Source organism: Lonchura striata, chromosome 4 (assembly GCF_050655825.1).
Source record: "Lonchura striata isolate lonStrDom1 chromosome 4, ASM5065582v1, whole genome shotgun sequence".
Taxonomy (NCBI): Eukaryota; Metazoa; Chordata; class Aves; order Passeriformes; family Estrildidae; genus Lonchura; species Lonchura striata.
Genome location: NC_140706.1, coordinates 37,176,917 through 37,198,996, shown reverse-complemented (window position 1 = coordinate 37,198,996; position 22,080 = coordinate 37,176,917). Strand labels below are relative to the sequence as shown.

At 36.5% G+C, this 22,080-nt stretch overlaps 1 long non-coding RNA gene across 1 annotated transcript in view; it reads left to right on the top strand.

Moving 5' to 3' along the window:
• The first annotated feature begins 6,342 nt into the window (after positions 1–6,342).
• Positions 6,343–22,080, top strand: part of LOC110467584 (uncharacterized) — a 132,526-nt gene continuing 116,788 nt past the window's right edge. The window contains exon 1 of the long non-coding RNA XR_014954782.1: positions 6,343–22,080. This exon is cut by the window's right edge and continues 22,220 nt beyond it. This is a non-coding gene — a long non-coding RNA (uncharacterized LOC110467584).

Genomic DNA, 22,080 nt, shown 5'->3' with positions numbered 1-22,080 from the left:
TGTTGCTTCTATGACATATGGCTCTCTCTTATAAAAAAATAAAATATCCATTAATTAATCAATCCTTTTTTTTTGTGCTAATAATTCTACATTGTTTTTCTGTAACTATGAAGAACATTATTCTGGGTTTTATGGGTGATGACTAATATTTACTAAAGTTTATTTTAAATGGTTTTCTAGAATGCACTGCCAATTTCATGTCACCTATGCTTTTGCACTGAGTAAGACAATATTCTCTTTCTCAAAGGCCAGAAGCTTGAATCATCTCAAGTGCTCAACATCTTTGATTTTTTCTGAAGAAAACTGCCATGGCACTCTTGGTGGCATGAAATATTTAACACAGTTTGGATGTGATGCATGGCTTTATGCACCTTGTCATTGCTAAAAAATTATTAAGATGCATTACTATCTCTGCATTATAAAGGGTTTGCCTTGTCTTATTGTGACCTAAAAGTTGATGTTCAGTAGCAGGTCCGATTGATTTTTTTTCATGCACCAAACAGAGACTTTATTTACATTTTGTGAACTGTTAGAAGAGCTACTAAGTTTTTTTAAATCATATCATTAATGCCTCAGTCACAGAATTTCAAACTTGTTCAGACACAAGAGGGGGAAAAATAGATGATGCCAGTCTTATGTCAAACACAATTTTTTCTTCTTCTCCTTCCTCCTTCTACTTACATCAACACTTGTCTTTGTCACAAACTGCACTGACTTTTTCTGACATTGCAATGGCTCAAGTCAAAAGAAAGAGGGGGGCAGCAAAAGAGCTATGGAAAAGCACTAAAGCCCTGAAGTGACCAAGAGCTGAGATCCTACGGTGTGAATCCTGCAGGTCTGTCCTACTTTGAGCTGACTCTGCATTAATTCCTCTCTCCACCTAAACAAAGGAGTGGGAGAAAGAAGGGAGTAGAGTTTTTTCCTTCCAGATTCTTGTTTTTAACATATTTGCTGTTGTAAAATGTGATTGGTATGAATGTGTCGATGGAGTTAAACCTGAAAACATATATTAAGAGAGGAAAAAATGTGGTGCAATTGACTGTAAGCATAGAAACACATCTTGTTGTAAATGCAGCTAACATTTCAATGTTAACAGTCTGCCACGTAACTAAAACTGACTCAAAAGGACAGATCACTAATGATTAGGTTAAGATCATGTTAAGTTTAGAGACTTGGATCTTTTGACAATTTTTTTTTTCTGCAAATGATAGTATTGCATAATCTATAGCCCTTCCAATTGTGTGAAAATGTCATGCTTTTGAAGTGCAAATAGCAGTGATTTCTTTGCTTTACCCACAGTAATTAAAGCAGGGCTTCCTTGCCCTGCTGTATATGTATATCCTCTATTTTATCTTTCAGAAAATCTATTTTACTGCAATAGCCTTGTAATTGGATATCTTTTCTTATCTACCCCTTGTCCTTCTTTCTTCTTTTTTGAAGATTTTAGTATTTAATGTTTAAGATTGTTTCAGAATGTTGAAGATTGTGTCTGTGGGTAAATGCAAGTGAGCTTTCCAGCTTTAAAAAAAAGGAGCTTTTTGAAATATACTAACCACTTATAACATTAAATTTATATCATTATTACTCAATATTTGCAGTCTTAATCAGAAAGTGTCCCCAGGTGTCCTGTTCTGATTTTCAGTAAGTTGCTGTTTTAAGCTCGTGTAGATTTCATATTTTTAGCAGATACAATATCAGGTGAAATATTTCATGAGTTTAAGTCTTTATTCTTTTGTTTATCTTTTTAAACAAAGCTCCATTTCTTTTATATGTCAGCAAAATTAAGCTACCTGTATCTAATTGCAGACATGAACCAGCATGGCCTAGTTTCCATACAAATTTAATCCAGTGTACTGTATATTATCCATGACTCAGAATAGCTTAACAAAAAAAGCCATCAAAGTTTTCCATTAGGAATAAAATAGCTGCTAGATAAGATAAATATTCAAGACAGATTATAGCGGAAATTAAAATTTTATAATTGGACTTCTACAATTAAATTCTAAATTGAGAAAGTTTCTTCCCATTCCATCTATTCTTCATAGACACCATTTATTACAGCTTTGTGTAACTCGTAGAGGGGAAAATTCATTAAAGGTTTTTTTTTAAAGGATTATTATGATGCAAATTGTTGCTTGTAATATGTGGTGCACAATGCTGCTGAGAAAGAAGTTAATTAGAAGAAGAATGGACAGCTCAGTGGATTATAAATGGGAGAAGATGCCTTTTAATTGTAAGGAAGGCCAATTTTAAACTAGCTATGTCTTGGTGGTCTCATTTTTTTTCCAGTAAAGACAAAAATCACCATATCTGATAAAAATGATCATTGTTCATGACAGCAATGTCTTTTCCTGAATCCTTCCTTATGGGGAGCATAGATTAATTAGTAATACCAAATAAAGATTGCATGACACTTCCTATGTAGTCAGAAAGTATCTTTGGTCTTTGAACACAAAGGAAACAAAAAGGAAAACAAAGAAGAAACAAGAGCTTCCCAGCTCATTTGCAAAGAGGAATGCTAATGCTAACATAAACCCTAAAGAGATGGCACTACTGTGCTTTATTTAGCAAGCTGTTATTGCGTTTTTAAGGGCTCAGTGTCTTTCCTTCTTAGGTCCTGTATGAGCACAGAACACAAATGACCATTCTAATGACCTTTTATAGTTTTGTGCTTATTGGTGGCAATTTTAGGGGTAAGCAAATCATAGGCATGAAAAAATCCTTGGGGTAAATATGAGTGGAAAGATAATTGGTACTAAAAGCAGTATATGCAGAAGCACTTCTCACATTTGGAATGGAGGCAGCCTTTAGAGATGGGAACATGATGGAGAGAACAGATGCACACTGGAAAGGAATATCAGAAAACCAGGGGGATATACAAAGACAAAAGTGAAGTTTCACCAAGCTGATCTACTGGCAATTATGCTAGAAGACTGGATTACTAGGTAACCCTGTACAAGAAATGCAAAAATACCTGATCTAGTGCCAGAGCTATGAATCCTTCTTGCTTTTTGATTTTCTAGAAATTCAAATTTTCAGTTTTGCATAAAGGCTTTTCTATCTCCACCTCATCCATTACCTTCACCTCTCTCAGATGTGGAAATATGGAATATGTATCAGAAAGCACCAGCCACAGAAAAATATTGCAGCTGCTGTTTGATGGAATGAAATAAGGTAGTAAACACTGAATAAATAAATCATTGTAGCTGGGAGTTAGAGATACTAAAAGACTGCCTGAATTGCGATGCTCTCTTTGCATACTGTTTGGCTGTGTTTGCCTGAGAATATAGGTGGTTTAATGCAAAGGTAAATGAAAACAGAGATTCTCAAGTTCTAACAGGCAAAGGGAGCTTGTAATGTAACTTACACTGATATGTCTTTTGTCAGCAGTGACTCTTGCATAATTTATTGTTCCCTTTATTGTTTCCAGAAAAGAAAAAAACTTGCATACTCCTATCCTATCATATTAGAGGTATATGCTTACTGAAAAATCTGTACATCATACTAATTAGTCATCTTTACTTACAGGTTAACTTATAAGACCTTAAATTTCCTTTCCACCATGATGGTGTTCCTGATGTCATTAAGGAAATGCCTCTTAATGAAATATGAGCACCCTAGAGTGCTGGTCTACAGTGTCTGAGCAATGGCTCAGAGCACTACTGTGTGATGCCTGGAGTAAGCAAAGCAGTGGGGAATTCACTCTGCAACTGGGGATGCGGTGAGCCCCACTCTGCTGGCTCTTCTGCTCTTGCTGCTGCACTTACATTTCTGATAATGATCAAGACATGGTCTTATATATATATATATATGGGACTGTTCTGTAGATGTTACAGTCTTACTATATTTGTGGTTCACTGGAAGACCATTAGCAAAGACATAGATTAGTAAAACAGGATTTTGCCCTGTTGGTTTTACAGTTCTTATGCTGCTCTGGATTTTGATATACTTGGGATATAATTTCTTGGGATAATTTTTGTGATAGTACAAATATAGATTTAGCTGAGAAAGCAGAGATCCTTTTCCCCCACTAATAAATATTCTTTGGGGTGATATCTGTAATATGAAAATGCAAGAATTTTTTGTGGTTGGTTGTTAGTTTTAAAAAGTAGCAAAAAGCACTCTCCCAGTTTAATAAACCTATGAAAAAGTTCTGTTTTGAACATGCATCAAAATTCATGCATTCACAGGTATTTGAAGTATATAAGTTTAAATATCCATTAAAAAAGAAATATTTTATCAGTCAGGTCTCTTAAAGACAGCCAAAGAGGTTTCCTGACACGTAGGGAAAAAAATCCTCCATTTCTAGAACCATTAGGGAAACTCTCTGCTTAATGACGACTGCTCTGGAAAGCTGTTAAAGATTCTGAAAGGAGTTTACCTTAGAAACCACTCTGTGATAGCAAATATAGCAGCACAATTTTGAGTATGTAAAGGTAGCTATGATTAATAATTTACATAGTTTTGATATGTATTCTACTCTTTTTATTTCCAGTGCACTCTTGCTGGTAGTGACAAGAAAGAAGTTAAGGATACCAAGAAAAATAGCTCATTTAGACATTGCCAATATCTCTAAAAAAAAAAAAATAGAGAAATGTTTATACTGTTGCAAGGAAAATAAAAATTATTAATTAACAGTTTTAAAAGTTTTTACCTCATTTCAGAATTGACTTGAAAGAGTAATAAAACACAAGAGCTTACTGTGTTTTGAGTACAATCATCTATGCTTATTGTCAAAAACTTACAAGTACTGGAGAGGGGATGTCTTGGCTGCAATAATCTGCAAATCCATGCTTGAGTGAACCCAGGAGACCAAGGAACTGAAATAGTGAACCAGGTGTATTAACAATGACAGGCCATCAAAGAGCAACACATTTATTATGTGTCAGTTTTTGGCCATCTGAATAAGATGCTGAATGTTAAAACTACATTGAGATTTAGGCTCATGCTGTGAATATGAGAGTCATAAATAAGTCTCTACTGACAGTGGTTGTCTGGTATGTCACAAAAATGAAGGGCTGGTCCCAGGGAGAAAAGCAGGGAGCCTGCAGAGCTATGTGAGGTCCTGTCTTTGCTGCTGTGCAGCACTACTGTGGTAACTCACCTGGTAGGGGTGAAATCTGTGGATAATATAGTTGGTCGGGCTGATGTTTGTCCTGTTGGAGGAAGAGGCATGAAAATGTATAAAATTCTTAGAATTTATATTTTATTTCATCTAATCTGTTGCAAAATGTGGGCTGAGTTAGAATGGTAGGAAGTGATGCTGGTAAACAGTGGCTAAAATCATTACTTCTCACTACTTCTGTCAAATGAAAACAATGGGTTGTTCATCCCTGCTCATTTCCAAAATCAGTCTGTAAAAATTACTCTGCATACTTGCTCTCTGAACAATGAGATTCAGCCATGAGTTTTAGGTTTCAACGCCAGTGAAACAGAAATTTCTAAAGGAGACTGAGTGACTCAATAGTACTATGTGTGCAAGTTACAAATGACCTTGAAAATGTGAATGGCATGCTAGAACTGTTGGATACTGCTTTTTAGATAATGACTCTTTTCTTCTTCCTGAATAGCACCTTCCAAAATTAAATTGCTCCCTGGTTAGTGTATTGACAGAACACTTTTATATGTTTAAAGCTGAGAACAGCTAATATGTATAACAGAATTCATTTAATAATTTAACTAAATAATTATATCCTCAAGAAACAGCCTGATGTGATGATATGCCAAAGTCAACAAAAAGAACTTTTAAAATCTGCAGTGATTTAATTAAATAAGCTCATTTATTACTTGCATATAGAGATCCTATTATTTATAATTAACTTTCCAAATAATGTATTTTGCAGCCCTTCAATTTCCTCTGTATCATTCTGCCTCATTGATAAGTCCAGTCACATTTGATGGCCAGAATCTGGCATTTAAATATGACCACAGTAGACAGAACAATCATTCTTTAAAGAATTTATTCTGAATGACATATTTAAAAGTCTTAAAATCAGTGCCAACAGCCACTTTTGCCTATAGTTGATCTAGCCATTTTGAGGCCAAACACACTCTATTATTATTTACTATATTCTGATTAATTTTATCCACAGCTTAAGGAGAACTAAACTCTCTGGATGCCTTCTCATAGGAAGCAATAGCCTAGAAACCCTACAGATAACAGAAAAAAATTCTGGTTTTAATGGTAACCGTCAGTGAAGGAGTAAATTCTTTTTAAGTGATTTAAATTTGTATCAAAGACCACATAAAATCTCTTATTTTATCATCACTACATATCACTATCTAGATTCTGCTCTGCTTCCAACTCAGTTGTCGATCTTTCCTTCTGACATTCCTGAGAAATACTCAGGAATGTCAGAAGAATAATGTAAAGGAGATTTTGTGACTCTTGTACTTTTAGTGTCTCTGTTCACTCAGCCTCTTCTGAAGCATGGAAAGTGATATGTGCTTCTTTCTCATAAGGAGAGTTCAGTAAAACACCTGTAAAACTTGCATGAAAGGTTATAGTACATGAGAATTGAATCTCTCCTTATCAAATTGCCTTTATCCTGCTTCCTCCAGGTATATCCATCACAATTTTTCCTACTGTTTGGTTTCATGACGTAGCCTAATTCTCTGTTGTCAATTCACTTCCAAAAGGCAAGAATGGGTGAAAGAGAAAAGAGACAGGAGAAGGGCATACAGGAAAGTGGAAGCTGCTCTGGAGACAGTGTTTCTCCCTTTCGCCCTCATTATGCACCAGCTCGCTACTGAAATTATTAAAAGTAGATCCTGGGTTTGTTTCTGATTAATGTTTCTTTTTGCCTTAATGGCCTTATGGCCATATAAACTTAATATTCAGTGTTCCTAAAATGCTGATGTTAAGTGTTTCAAGAAATACATGTTAAGTGCTTTAAGAAATATACGTTTTCGGGAGGAAATATAGAATGCAGAGGAGAACAAGTTAAACACAGTCTTTAATAGCTGGGCTCAAGGTACAAGTCCTACACCAAAAGTCATGGTTTTGCCCAGAGATACATTTCCATACCTTAATCAAAGAATAAGCAAGTATATGGCTGGTATGGATGCCTGGATGCTTCTGCCAGCAACTGTTGTCTCAAGAACTCAGTCCTTTTCATCAGAATTGTTACTCTCCAGTTAAGTAGAATACAGGGTGCTGGTGGGCCTTTGTGAGTGGTTCCTCCCTATTATATGGCTTCTATTTTTGCTTAGTTGTGGTTTTAGGCACAACACTCCTGTTGACATCTTGGTTACCTGTTTTGTGTGGGATTGAGCCACAAAGTGGTTACCATACATTAATATTATTAGAGCGAGTATTCAGTTGCATTTGCTTAGAAATCTAACACTTTTTTTCTGAACTGAAACCACTTTTAAATTAACATTGTAGTATTTTTTATTCTACGTCTCTGCCCAAAGGTATATTCATTTCCTCTAGGTGTATCTGATAGCAATCCTTTGCTGGGTGTGATGAGGTGCTTTTGTAAATGTGGGTCCACTGATTGTACTGACATTAAAAAGAAGCAGAAGTCATGCTGTTTTGACTGCCTAATGAAAAAATATTGGCATACTGGCTGCAGAAAAGCTTTCTGCTAACAAACAAATAAATAGTCTAACTGAATTGGGAAAAATAGTAGTGATTTAAAGGTTCAGCTTCACTGAAGTACAATAAGTCTCTTGGAAGTGATGGAGCAATCTTGTGAGACCTAAATCTTATCTGTGATGCCTTCTATTCAGATATTTAGTGCATGAAATACTCATCTTGTCAGAATCATGATGGATTCTATGATTTTTATGTAGAATGTTGCTGTAAGGAGCTGTATTTTTTGACTGTCAGGTGAAAGTGTGGTATATAAGCAAACTGATTTTGTAAAGGAACATCTGTTTGCTTTATAGGGCCTTATTCCAGTAAAGCCTCTACAAAGTCATAAAAAGAGATTAATTTGGGGTAAAGCTCATTCCTCTTAATACAGCCCAAAGGCAATAATTAAACTTTTCCAAATGAAAAGAAATTCACTTAGAATAGTTATGGTAAATGAAACATCCAGATGTGGATGAACGTGTTGGATGTGGCAAATGAGACTTGGCCAGGTTAAAATTGTACTGATACAAACCTTTACATCAAAGTTTGATCCAATCTTTCTCATATTTTTTGTTTAGAAAATGGATTCACCTTTTACTCTGTGTCTTGAAATGTCTTCTATTTCTAAGCAAACACACTGGAGACAGTTGTGCTTATTGGACAACTCTTTGGGGCTTTCACATTTGTTGAGAGTCTTATGAACTTGCACAAGCTATGTGGTATCTCCATATTCAGTTGACGCTCACACATACACTGAACAACAAGTTTTCAATTACTGTAATTTCCATTACACTGTCAGACTGTGAAAAAAATGCTGTAGATTTAAATGTGGGCAACGAATGAAGTGTATGATCCAGACTCCAGTGAAGTCAGTGGTATTTTTTTATTTAGGAAGGCAATTTTCAGTTAATTCAGGCCATGTGTGAAAAGCAGATGTGAAAGTTAAATAGAAATTGTTACTTTAAGGTATTGATAACTTGTTTTCACTGAATCCCATGTCAATGAACTCTACCACAGTTCCCAAGTACTTGCATGATTGCCTTTGTTTATCACTCTGGTGTTACTATTTCTCACATTTTCCATATGATAATGAGATAATGAAAAATAATCCCTCATGTGGACCATATGTAACATAAAAGTTGTACTAAAACAGTCCTGTTAAATTAAAATTACTGTTACATTACCAGACACCAGATATTATGCCTTTGTAGCAAATGGGAAATCAACTCTGTTATTGCATATAGTCCACTTTTTGTTGATGACAGTAGTAAAATGCATTCAGAACTATATGAACCTCTGACTTCAAGCCTAAGGCATGTGACCAGTATGCCAACCTGCTGTTTTCTAGAAATTAAGTGTGTGGTAAATCCCTGAAGCATTTCACATCCACCATTTCTTTTGACAGTCTTTCACAGGACTTCACTGATTAATTATCAGACTGAGTATGCCTGAACTAAATCATTAATTTTGTCTGAAAAGGCATAATTCCAAACCACTTCCTCTAGCAAGATGATATTGCCTGCATTATTAAATACTTTCCCTAGTGCCTGTCATACATAAACCCTCTGCTCCCTAAGCACTGATCCCTTCTATTTACCTGCCCTTCATGGATAGAGACAGTAAACTAAGATGAGATTTTGTAATTCAGGTGTCCTTTGATGAACAATTTGTTTATCCGAATCTAGAAGAACAGTAAAAGATGAAATTTGGATACTTTGATGGTTTTTATTGTGTTAGAAGTGTTCATACTTAGCTTTTTGAATACAATTTTTTGCAGAATTTAGCAAGTTCCCCATTTTCCCTGAAGGAGCTCCCAGGCCTCTTAACTGCAGCCCGACAATGATGAAGTGAGTAGGAAGAATGGAGACATACTGAAGAGAGAGGGAGTTAAAATGTACTTATTTTTGCTATAAAAATCATAGCATGTTAGGGGCTTTTGGCAAATAGTTTGTTTTCATTTTAAAGTATAAATACAGGTTTTGTTCTATTGTCATACAGAGACCTTAATTTATCTGGTGTGATTTTACATGAAGCAATAAACTGCTGAGGCCTTTTTTATGAGCATGTTGTCAGACTAATATAAACTTTTACATTCAATAGAAGAAATAAGGATCCTGAGCCTTATTAATTTAGGGAGTGTTCCCTGACCAATAGTTTGCCTGAAAGGATCCATATTATTTAGTGGACAATGTAAAGCAGTACAGGATATGCAGTCATGGCATATGTAACCCTTTAGAAGTGCAGTGTGCATGATTTTAATCCCTTAGTTATAAACACCAAATCCTGAGTGAAATGTGGAAGGCAAGAAGAAGACTGCAGTTTCTAAAAACAAAGAGAGCTTTAGTTTGCAAGATAATATACTTTTTCTGGGGTGAATGTCTTTTTAATAACTTTTCATGCAGCACAGAAATCTGAATTAAGACCATTAAGACCTTTCTTTCAGTTTTATCCAGGGGACACTTGCTCTCAGTCACAAGGACTTCTATGGAAATCAGGCACAAATGGATTGAAGGTCTGTGAGATAATCCTCCTCAATTAGAGTTATTAATTATTTTGCACTGTTTTTACATTGCTGTCAGTAAAACTTTTTATTAATTTTTAATTAATAAATTTTAATTATTAGAATGTTATTTATTTTGCCTCCTTTAAGGTAGACATAGATTGACTAGATTTGATTGAAACTATAGATTGGGCAGCAAAACCAAGCAGTGTGATGGCTGAGTAGGCAGGAATCCTCCTTGGCTTTTAAATTCTATATTGTTTGCAGTGCTGGCTTTTGGAAACATCCCCTCTGCTACTTTAAGTGTGCAAATGGCAGACATTGAAAACTGGTACTACCAGAGCAGGGAACATGAAATCTCTTGACAACAAAAGTGAACTTTTTCAGAGCAGAAGTAGCCCTTAAAAAGATCCTAAAATGCTGCCATGAATGTAATAATCCTTTAAATGTGATGAATAATACAAATAGCCAGTAACATATTCATCTAGACTACCTAGGAAATAAAAAGGGCATTTCATAAAAATGGAGATTCTTATAAGTAAGGGACATCACATGAAGACAGCAGAAGAGAGACTCCAAGTAAGAGTGGGTTGAGGAAGTTTATTTGACAAAGAAACAGAAGAGCTCATGCCAAAGATAGGGAGAGCTGAAGAGCTAGATGAAGTTAAACTGATCCCAGCTAACCTTTGAGTTTAGTTAACCTCTAAATGAAAATTATCTGTATCTGTCTCAGAAAGTCTGCAAGCTAAAATTATCAGAAGCTGCGAGATTGCTTTGCAAATATACTTAAATGGCTCTGCTACTCTGCTACTGCTCAAGCATTCAGTTTTAGCCACTGTTGTATATTATAATGGGCTAAAATGGCTTCTACTGCAAGCCTTTGGTTTGTATGAACTTCACTGAGATAATTCAGTGGGGAAAAAAAGAAGTTAAGTTTTATCAGTCAGTCATGGTGAAAAACATAACAAGATTAACCCATATTTAATTGTATCTTTTGAAGAAAGATTTTTTTCCCTATAAAAAGGCTATCAAGATGGAACACTTAAGATTATCAAGATGTTTGGTGTACTGTGTACACTATTGTGCACATTATATGACCACATAACTACATGGAATATTTTTCAACCCATAGTCTTAGTATATTGCAGAAATTAGCTGGAAATCTGCAGTTGAGTTTGAGATGGCTCTGACACTATTGCCAGGTTAAAATGAGGAACATGTTCAACTTGGATACATGTATTTTATATTTTTAATTTTTTTGTTATTTTAATATTGTTTTATAAAAAAAGTAAAGATCAGACCAGAAAAGAAGGGTTATCATTGTGGGAGGTTCCTGGTATGGGCAATTGGAAGGTGCAGCTGGCAGTGGCAGAACATTCTTTAAAACCTAAACGGTTTTCCACATGCAACACATGTTGATTTACAAGCACAGGCACAAAAAGTAGTGTGATTAAGGAATTTATTTTCATTCATTGTACCCTGTAGGCAAATGTCTTCAATATTTAACCAAGAGATCAATGAAAACAAATTGTTCACTGACAACCAGCTAGTTACTTTGCTTCAGGTGAAATACTGCTCTAAGTACTTTACCATTATGAAGACAGTTCTCTCTCTTTATTTTCCATTACTTCCTGCATTTCTTCTCCTCCCTATTTTTATTACCTCTCCTTCAACAGTCTCCTTACAAGATAAAACTGGAACTGTGTGGAAATACAAACCAGCTGGTTGCTAGAGTTATATATCAGTCAAGTTCCAGTAGGGAGCTGTGTGTTTCAGTTTCATGCACACTGATAACTGTAATTCCAAAATGAAGTGTAGGGCCCAGAGTGTACAAAAGTAGTTCAGGATGATCTGCGTGCAGTGTCCCCAGCTGTCCCCAGTGCTATTTCACTTGTGTGACAGCATTTTATTCTTTGCTGGGCTAAGAATTTCCCAAGGATCACTACTAGCCAGTACTGGAGAGGGCACAGCTCCTGTAAAAACGATGTCAGCATTTCCAAGGAGGTAATTGTTCCTTCTCAGAGCCATAGGTCAAGTCCAATACTCTGTATGATTTTTTTCATAGAATGTAGGTAACGATGAGAGACTCCTCTCTTGTCATATCCTCTCCTTGCTATGGGAAATGTGACAGTAGTTGTGAAATTCTTTAAATAGCTATCAAGCTGGGACACAGTACATTTCAAAGTTGCTATATTCCTTAGAAACTAACCATCTTTTTATCTGTTGTGCCCTCGTGGCTTGCCAAGTGGCAACACATTGTCAGCTAACAGAATTCTCCATGAGAATTGTTTGGGCAGTGATTTTTTCTGAGGGTCATAGACAAGGAGCTTTTGTTCCTTTTAAGCCATATTTATAAAATCTGAAGAAGCTGACCCATGTGGTAGGCTATCAGCTTTCAACATCACACGAGTATTGAGAACATCTAGCATTCTACATTATTGCTTTTGTTAAGAAACGGCCTCCTTTGTTCAGCTCCCATATGCCAATTGCTGGTACTAAATCCTAGTAGAATGACAAATCATTCTTCTTAAGGAGTAAATGCATTTTCCATCTATCTTCAACAGTTACTCCTTCAGGTGCAAACAAGAAAACAACTGAGAAACAGTTTCACATTAATAAAAAATTGTATTTAAATATAAACTGTTTCTGACTGCCCTCTATAGATATTCTGCCCTGTCCTAGAAGCTTTTCTGTTTTCTGGGATTCTATAGTGCTTTGTTCTCTACAAACACAAAAGCAAAATGTATTTCGTGTAGCACCTTTTCAAAAAAATCTCTAGTCATTATTTGTCTAAGTATGCTCCTTGCTTAGTTACTAGAAATCTAAGTGCTCTAATAAAAATTGAGTTCTCAAAATGTTTATAGAGAAAGTTTTGCAGAAGTTCCTTATTTTCAGATACTTTTCTTGCTTTTATGAAATATGACTTCAGAGAAAGTGTCATTACCAGAATTGGTAGCATTAATTCAGAAGCATTAAATAAAAGTGGAAAAAAATAATATTGTGCTGCTAAAAAATCTTAAATGGGCTCTGAAGGCATGTCTTGAAATAGGGAAGGATACTAGTAAAGTATTTTTTAAAATTAAATATTTATTTTCAGATTTCGTTATGCATTGCAAATATTTTTCCCTTAAATTAAATGTTGCACTTCCATTTATTTTAATAGCTCGGTATTCCATCCTTTTGATTATTTAGGAAATGCCATCCTAATAGCAGGATAAAACAGAATTGGTCAAACAGATCTTTAAGGGAAGATATAAATCAACATGAAAATTTTGAAAGCAAGAAAATTGTGGCAGTTCAGATACACTGAGGTTTTGTCTCTATGTGCTGTGCGTGTTGCTCAGTTTTCAGTCTGTCATTGATGGAAATTTCTAATTGCTGTCACCATCTGGAATGCCTATACCTACTAATAATCATGTAAGAAGGGTGGTTTTGGGTCAGTCAGATGTTCGTCTAGTCTGGTATCCTGTCTTTGTGGCAAATGCTTAGGGAATGATCTTCCAGGGATGAGGCATCCAGAACTTTTCTGAGCAACCTGTCCCTTTGCCTCAGAACCCTCTGAGAAAAGAGTTTCTTCCCAACATCTAATCTGAATCTCTCTTCTTTTAGTTTAAGACCAGTGATAGACTCTTGTCCTATCACTATCTGCTTGAGTAAAAAGTCCCTCTCCTTCTGTTTTGTAAGCCCCTTTTAGGTACTGTAAGGCTGCTCTAAGGTCTCTGGATTCTTTAGCTCAGGTTGAACAACCACAGGTCTCAAGCCTTCTTCATAGGAGAGGTGTTCCAGCTCCCTGACCATCTTCATGGCCTTCCACTGCACTTATTTTAACAGGCCTTTCTTGGCTGAGAAATCCAGGCCTTGATGCAGTACTCTGGGTGTGGTCTCCAAAAGGCAGAGTAGAGTCTAATTTCTCATATAGACCAGAAACATTATATAAAATAGAATAGATACAGATTATATAATTCTCCTCATAAATTCCTAATCCGGGATATATTTGCTGGTATATCCGGGTATATTTGCTCCTATTATTGTGTCTCTGAAATCCATCCATTAATCACAATTTCACAAAGCTGGTTTTCCTGTTTTATGCAGCTGTAACTCCACAACATTGTGTCCCAAACCTATTTTCTATAAAAAGGTAGGTTAAGCATTACTCACTTTCCAGATTTTCTGGTCTTGATTCAAATAAACTTAACTTTATTATCTCAAAAGGATAGTCTATGCATACCTTTCACTTTAGGTTTTCCCATTTGTGTTTAGTTCCCCTTATTCCTATTAGTGTTGTATTGTCATGACATAGTTCCAGTCGATTGTTTGCAGGCTGTTAGTCTGAACACTAGACAGAATGTATATTTGACAGCAACCAACTGGGCTAGTAATTCATAATTTGTTGAAAGCAATGGACACAGGGCATTAGGAGATTGTAAATGAAGTGCTGGTGTAGCAGTAATTGCAGACTCAGCAGTACTGCCAGATTAAGGACTAAAGTTGACTTTAAAGTCTGTTTCAGTGGTTTATGTATTTCAGCTAGGGTAGCTTGCAGTTGAATAAAACCTGCCGTGGAAGTCGTAAACTCAAATACCAATTTTCTTCTGAAAAGAGTTCAGACAAGAACTGAGAACACAGCAATCATTAGAGAAGTTCATTCTGCCAGATATGGTTAGGTAATTAATCAAACATATGCATTTTCAGCTTCCAAGGGTTTATTTTTTGAATTAGTTACATTTTGTTTTTATGATATATGACCAATGAAATAGTGCTTTCTAGTATTTTATGAAGCTGTCAAGCAACAGCCACTCCCCATATATCTATAAAATATGTTGCAGATTGGTGTGAGACTATAACCAGATGAACAGTTAAACTTTGAAATTAGTTCTGGGTCCTCATATGAGTAGCTCCAAGTGACTACTCTTAATAATATCCTTCAGTCTTTCAGGTGACACTGAAGCTTGGTCTCCTAAAGGGTCATGGCAGGTGAAAGCAAAAGAGGGAAATAACAGAGCCTATAAAAATTCAAATGGATATTAAATGAAGTTTTCAGCAGTGTTGCGGCTGTATTTCTTAGACTATCAGATTACTTTATGGGCCTTCACTCACTTCATTTGGAGCTTTCTCTGTGTTCCAAATTCAGAAGTTGAAAAAGAGGTTACTGGCCCATCAGCACAGCAAATGGATTGTAATTGCTTCAGCCCCCAAAGGTAATAACATTTTCCTTCAAGTGACAGGTCTGCATAGTCTTGTGGTAACCAAGGTCACCTGAAAAACTTTAATCCTGTCTAAATACCTCGCTATGAGAAAGGAAGCCCTGTACTTAGGAAGACCTTTCTTTCTTTATTAAAACCTCTGGTGTTCAACATTAAATTCTATTCAGTTCAGATTTGCCTGTAGTGTATTTATCTTCCAGTACTGTATGCCTGTGCCTACTATTATCTATTAATTTTTTTTCAGAAAATTAGTAAAAGAACAGATTTGCTGTTGAATGTTAATGTTACTTTATGAGATGTAATGCAGTGTCATCCTCTGGATTATGCTTTGTCTTTTCAAGATCTCCTATCTGTGTCTGTGTTGTTCATTTTACAGATGTGTTATTGAATTTCTATGTACAGATAGAATTACAGAATCAAAGAATGGTCTCGGTTGGAAGGGACTTTACAGATCATCCATCTCCAACCACCCTGCCTTGGGCAAGGACACCTTTGATTAGACAGGATGCTCAGAGCTCCAGGAAACCTGGCCTTGAACACTTCGAGGGCTGGGGCATCCACAACTTCTCTAGGCATATAATATTCTACTTTAATAGTGAACCATGCTAAAGCTAAATGGAACAAACTGGCAATAATTTCTCCCTGGGCTCAGACCTCTTTAGTTGCAATCTCAAGTGTTGGCATTCACCATGATGGGATTTGCTCCTCAGAGGTTGTAACACAAAATAGAAAGTGTTACAGGCAATATTAGTATTATCATTTCTTGACCCGAGCAGCACAACATTCAAGCCTATTTCATTATAAGGAGAAATTGGATGTGTTTCCTTGATGTCACTTTATTTATAGAATCTGTATTCCCGAACATGGGATGAATTAAATAGAGGCATCTTGTGTTTATAACCTCAAGACTTTTTCCACTAGCTTGTGATACAGAACACTCTTACTGTAGTTTCTGAGGTTGCATTGATGATACTAAGCACTTTATGGGAGCTCAGATTTGATTGGTCTTGAAATGCTCAGTCCCAGTACACAGCTGCATGAAGGGAGCTTTATTTAGATAGACAAACTTGAATTCTGTGAATGAAAAAACTAACTTTGTGATACATTTTATTAATAACTTTTCTTGGTTAGCTATACCAAGCTAAGTACTCAATTATCTGTGGTAAGAATGTACTAACTGGCAAAGTCCCAGCAACCTCTGTCTTCCTTTCAGCTGGGATAGAGCTCATTTTCTTCTCAGTAGCTGGTACAGTACTTTGTTTTGGATTCAGTATAATGTTAATAACAAACACCCTGATGCTTTGGTTGGTGTTTAGTAGTACTTGACCCAAATCAAGGACTTTTAAGGGTCTCGTGCTCTGCCAGTGAGGAGGTGAACAAGAATCTGGAAGGGAAAATAGCTGGGATAGCTGACCCAAAAAGACCGAAGGGATAACCCACACTGTAAAGTGTCATGCCCAGTGTAAACTGAAGTCCCCTGAAATGGGCCTGACTTGGGGGTGAGCTGCTCATTTGGCAGCAAGCAGGTTGTGAGCAATTTTATCATGCATCACTTGTTAGCTTTCATCTCTCTCTCCCTCCCTTTTCTTTTTTATTAAAAATATTGGGGTTTTTTTTACTATTATTATGTTTTACTTTGTTTCTGTTATTAAGCTGTTCTTATGTCATCCCACAAGTTTTACCTTTTTTTCCCTGATTCTCCTCCCCATCCCACTGAGAGGCAGGGGGGAGTGGGCAAGCAGTCGTGTTGTTAGTTGGTGGCTTTCATGCTGAAATTCTTCAATAGAGCCTGTTTGACACTCCTTTCCCTCTGTCATTCTCCACTACCTCCCTCTTTCTGTTAGTCTGCATTGCTGTATGCTTTTCTCTCTTTCACTTAAGTGTGTTCTATCTTATATGGACAATACTGTGTGCTGAGGGTAGTTTGGATTCTTGATAGAAATAGCATACAATTTTTGATATTTTCAACCTGAAGGAAATGAGGGGGAGTGCAGGTGAAAAATTGTTATTTATACTCAGTATTTTTTCTATAAATTAAATAAAGAGTAGGTGGGATAGGTATTACAGCAGCTAGTTTTAAGTGGGTTATTCAAACTAGAAGTCAAAATTTCTATCAAAATGGAAGTGGGGAAAAAATAAGTGTGGGAATTCCCAATCACTCTCAAGGTTGCTGTTTTTCAGAAGCTGTTTTAGAATCTGAAACTTGATGAAATCTGTGTTGTGGGTTTACCCCACTGGTAATGAGACCTGTAGTCAGGTGGCTTTGGTTCTCTTTTGGACTGGAATTGTAGAATTGGAGGTCTTGGAAAAATCAGTACTCTTCAGAAACCTGGATTGCTTGGGACTTTATATTTAACAGAATGGTGCAAGAATTCCATACTCTGAGCACCAGTGTGTGGATCCCTGCTTTACTACGGCTGCCCTTGGGAGGACTGCATAAATCTCTTGCAAAGGAATACTCATAGTGCACCTAAGGGAATTTGACAGCTTTCTTATCCAGAGCATATAAATAAACTACAGCTAACCAGACTGTAGAAAGGTGTTCACTCTTCAGAGATGTATAATTCACACGCCTTCTCAATCTATCTAATTGATAAATGGTACAAAACACTTTTCTTATTTTCCAGGTAAAAAGGAATGAATGAGCAGTTTCTCAAAATGAAAATCCTTGAATTTGGTCTTTGTTTCTTGTCCAGTTCCCACTAAACTTTGAAAGCTCTTCTGTGATACTTTTGTTTACTTTATGTCAAGTTACATGTGTTCCAAAAAGTTTGATTTCTCTCTGCTACGTAGCTGTGAGAATTCTTCTTGGTACTGTGTCCTTATATGTTGCATGGAGTACTGGGTAAATTACAATTAAAGTTCTTCCCACCATGTGGACAGCTTCTAAACTCTGTTACCTGACACAGACTTGTGTTCAATCAATAAAGTTGAAGCACATGTAGATTATCAGCAAATCTGTCAATTTACAGTCTTCACTTAGTATTATGACTCCTTATGCTGCATACACTAGATTTAGACAACAGAGGAACCTGTGCTTAAAAGCTGCTAGACTGTAACTGTATGTTACTGGTTTTGAGTGGGGAAGGAGAAGAAGCAACCCCGAAAATCCTCCAAAGCCTGAAAAATAACTAAATTCTCCTGTCTTTGTCCCTATGACATTAGTCTTTGTTGTTGATATAAACTTTTCAGATTTCTGCATTCAGTTTCATGGCTGTTTAATGCAAACCATGATTTAAGTGTGCCCTGTGGAATAGCAGGACTTGTCTACAAGGGAGAATTGCTGAAAACAAAAATATATATTAGTCTATGTAATTTGTTTTAAGTTCTCTCTTTATCCTAGCCCCTTTCATAGGTAATTGTAGAGCACACATCCAATATGCATAGCAGAGAACTGCCTAGAAATGGAAGCAATGACATGGATGTAGCTGTGCCCCGTTTAGGTTGAGCTGGTTCATAGCTCTTTGTTGTGTCATGCTCATGTGCCAGCTTTGCTGGAGATAGCTGCAGGCTGGCTGTGCTGTGTGCTGCTGAAGGCTCTTTGCATGCTTGTCAGTAAAAGAGTATGTAATCTTGCTTAGATTAAATTAGGGCTGTTAAACAGGGAATTCTCACAAAGCATGTTGTGCATTGTGTGTTTCACAGAGGTTAGTGTGCAATGTAGTCTCTCTTTGTGGGCATATCATCAGGCTTCAGGATAGAGAATGTATGTCCCTCCTTCCCTCTCCAGATTACCTGAAGGCATTTCTGGGACCAGGGGCTAGAAAAATGTTAAATTTTAAATTCACATCATCTCTGCTGCAGCTGTTGAACAGTTAAGAAACATTTGTATGGTGGCAGGAGAGTATCTTATTCCTCTGTTTGTTTAGTATCCATGCAAAAAATGATTGCTTGTGTTCTTTACGTGTTAATGACACTGCACAAACTATACTTTATGATGCACTTGGGTGCAATAATTTAACTGGATGGTTGAATACAATTTAAATATAGAAAAAGAAGGGACTAATGGAGTATCCTCAAGGACTAGCTAATGCCTTTATTTATAATTATGTCATGCTATCTAAATTTGAGATTTGTCTTTGCCACAAACATTTTGTTGAAATGTAGCATTTTAGATTTAAGTATAAAAGGACCTCAGTATTTTCTCTGTGGAAATATGTTATTTATATTCATGTTTGGGTTGGTTTTTTTTATCTTTTAATCTGTAACCTACCATCAATTCAAATGGCTCCTGACAGTGGGTTCTGAGAGTGCTTTTAGTAGGTACTACTTCTCTGCTTAGAAGAACCCTACAGAAAAAATAAGAATATAAACCTAAGCACATTTAGAGAGGAAAGAAACAATGGAGAAAAAAAAAAAATCAATATTTTATATGCAAGGGGCAAAGATGGCTTAGCCTGGGAACAGTAGTCTATGAATATGATCTGAGCTCAAAGGGTGACTGTCTAGCTTAACCTGCTTCATGTCACCTTTCCTGCTCCCCATCTGCTAAACTTCATCTGTCAGGAGTGAAATGTCTTGAGTGCTCTGTTGGATGATCTTGTGAAGGGGCAGGTTCTTTTCTGAGGCTCCATCCCCTCACTCTGCTAGGGTAAAGGTTCAGGTAATTCCTTAAGGCTTGCTAGTGCCAGTAGTATTGCACCTTTTCAACAACAGCTAACTTCTGTAATTTTGCCTTGTGGAAGTCTCACTGCACGACCTGTTTGGGATTTCTGAGCCTCACCTATTGATGCAAAACTTAATGTGAGTCACTGTGTTCAGAGGAAGAGAACCAGTGCTGGGTAGGAATGTTAAATGTTGGCCTCTATGGTGGACATTCCTTTATCTTCTGTGAAGTTTAAGTGGCCACATTTTGGGGATTCACAAATAATAACCCAAATAATTTGCAGGTGAATATCTTTCTAACAACTGTAAGATATTTACCTAGAATACCAGCTGGACAAAAGTACCAAGAACAGTGGAAAACTCCTTATTTCTTAAGGATTAACTGCATCATTATAGACAAAGCTTTTTTCATCTTTTCCTGAAAGAATATATGGTCTGGGACATCTAGAACATGCACCTTTTGTCAAAGAGCAATGAACCAAATATGCATGTTATAGCCCCAAGGAATAAATGATGCCCTGGAGGAATGTTTTTTTAATTTAAATGCATTTTATTTGGAACTCTCCCTAGGTGCTTTCATAGAAACTTATATTCATATGCAGTGACATCTAGTAGTTTTCCTGATATTCTTAATCAATATGCTTGTCAGCTACTAGTTAAATAATCATCTTGGACATAATTACATTTTTTTAATCTACAGTCTGCTGGGCTTGTTTCTATTGCTCTTCTGTCTGCTTTTATTCATTATAGGGAATTTAAATACCCTATTTAGTGAGAATATAATACTGATTTCCTTTGTATCTGCAAAAGCAGTCATCTTAAAGAAGTCATTAGGTTTCATGTTAACTTTTAATGTGGTATGTGTATATGAACTATTCTGATACATCTGAAGTTTGCATATGATATTTCTATGTTGCCAGTCCTGTCACTGACTAGCAATGTAGCCATGCATTTACAGTTTCAGAGAAACATCTCAGTTTTCTGAGGTTTTGTGGGTTCTTCCTGTGAAGTAGTTTCAATCTTGCAGTGCTCTATTGATTATTCTAGATCCTTTTTCAACTAATATCAAATATTACAGCACTCCAGTTTGGAGTTGCAGTCCCTTTGCTTCCTAATACTGCTTCACTGAACTTTTGAGCACTGCAATACTTTTTTTCTTTCCTCCTTGAAGAGTTGGAGGCATTAGACATTTATCACTTACTTTTCTGTACCTTATCCTTCCAGCCCTCACTGGGCACTCTGGAACATGAGCTGGCCTAATGAACTGCAGCAAGAGCATCTGTGACTCAATAGACAATCTGCTTAATAAGTGTTTGTTGATTTAAATTACAGATTATACACATGCATGAGATGGTGAAATAAATTAAATTAGAGCTGGTTATGCATCTGTCTACACTGAAGAGAAGGGGCAGACACTGATCTCTTCTCTGTGGTGACCAGTGGCAGGACCTGAGGGAATTGCCTGAAGTGTGTCAGGCAAGGTTTAGGTTGGATATTAAAAAAAGGTTCTTCACCCAAAGAGTGGTTGGGCACTGGAACAGCTCCCCAGAGGAGTGGTCACAGCACCAACCTGACAGAGTTCAAGAAGTGTCTGGACAACCCTCTCAGGTGAATGGTGTAATTCTTTGAGATGTCCTGAGCAGGGCTGGGAGATGGACTCAATGATCCTTGCAGGTCCCTTAGAGCTCAGCATATTCTGTGGTAAGTCTAAAAATTATGGCAATATTTAAAGGAAGGTAAAAGGATCAACTGGTTGAGGGAGCAGGAGGTTTCTGAATTTACCCCCCAAATGCTGAAGAAAGTTTTTCAGGTGCTTACTTTTTGTACATTTTATACATTTACCTTATGGGCTATTGCTGCAGACCACAGCTGATGCAAGTCTAGAAGTAAAGGCACTTGCTGTATGGCTGAGCAGTAAGTTTGGCTTTGTGTCTCTGATTTTTGACATATTTCTATGGCCTTATTTTATGAGAAATTAATTTTTCTCTTCCTCAGTTAGCTGTTGACTTCATTCAACTATTAGAGGTACAGTACATGTAGCTATCCTAAAAACTTGCTTATATATTTTGTGCAGTATTACTTTTCCATATTATTGTTCTTGGCCTTTATGCTTTTTCCCTCAAATCTACAGTTTAGAGGTTGTTCAGCTAGAGAGGATGTTCATAAGAAAAGTACATCTGAAAGCTCCACTT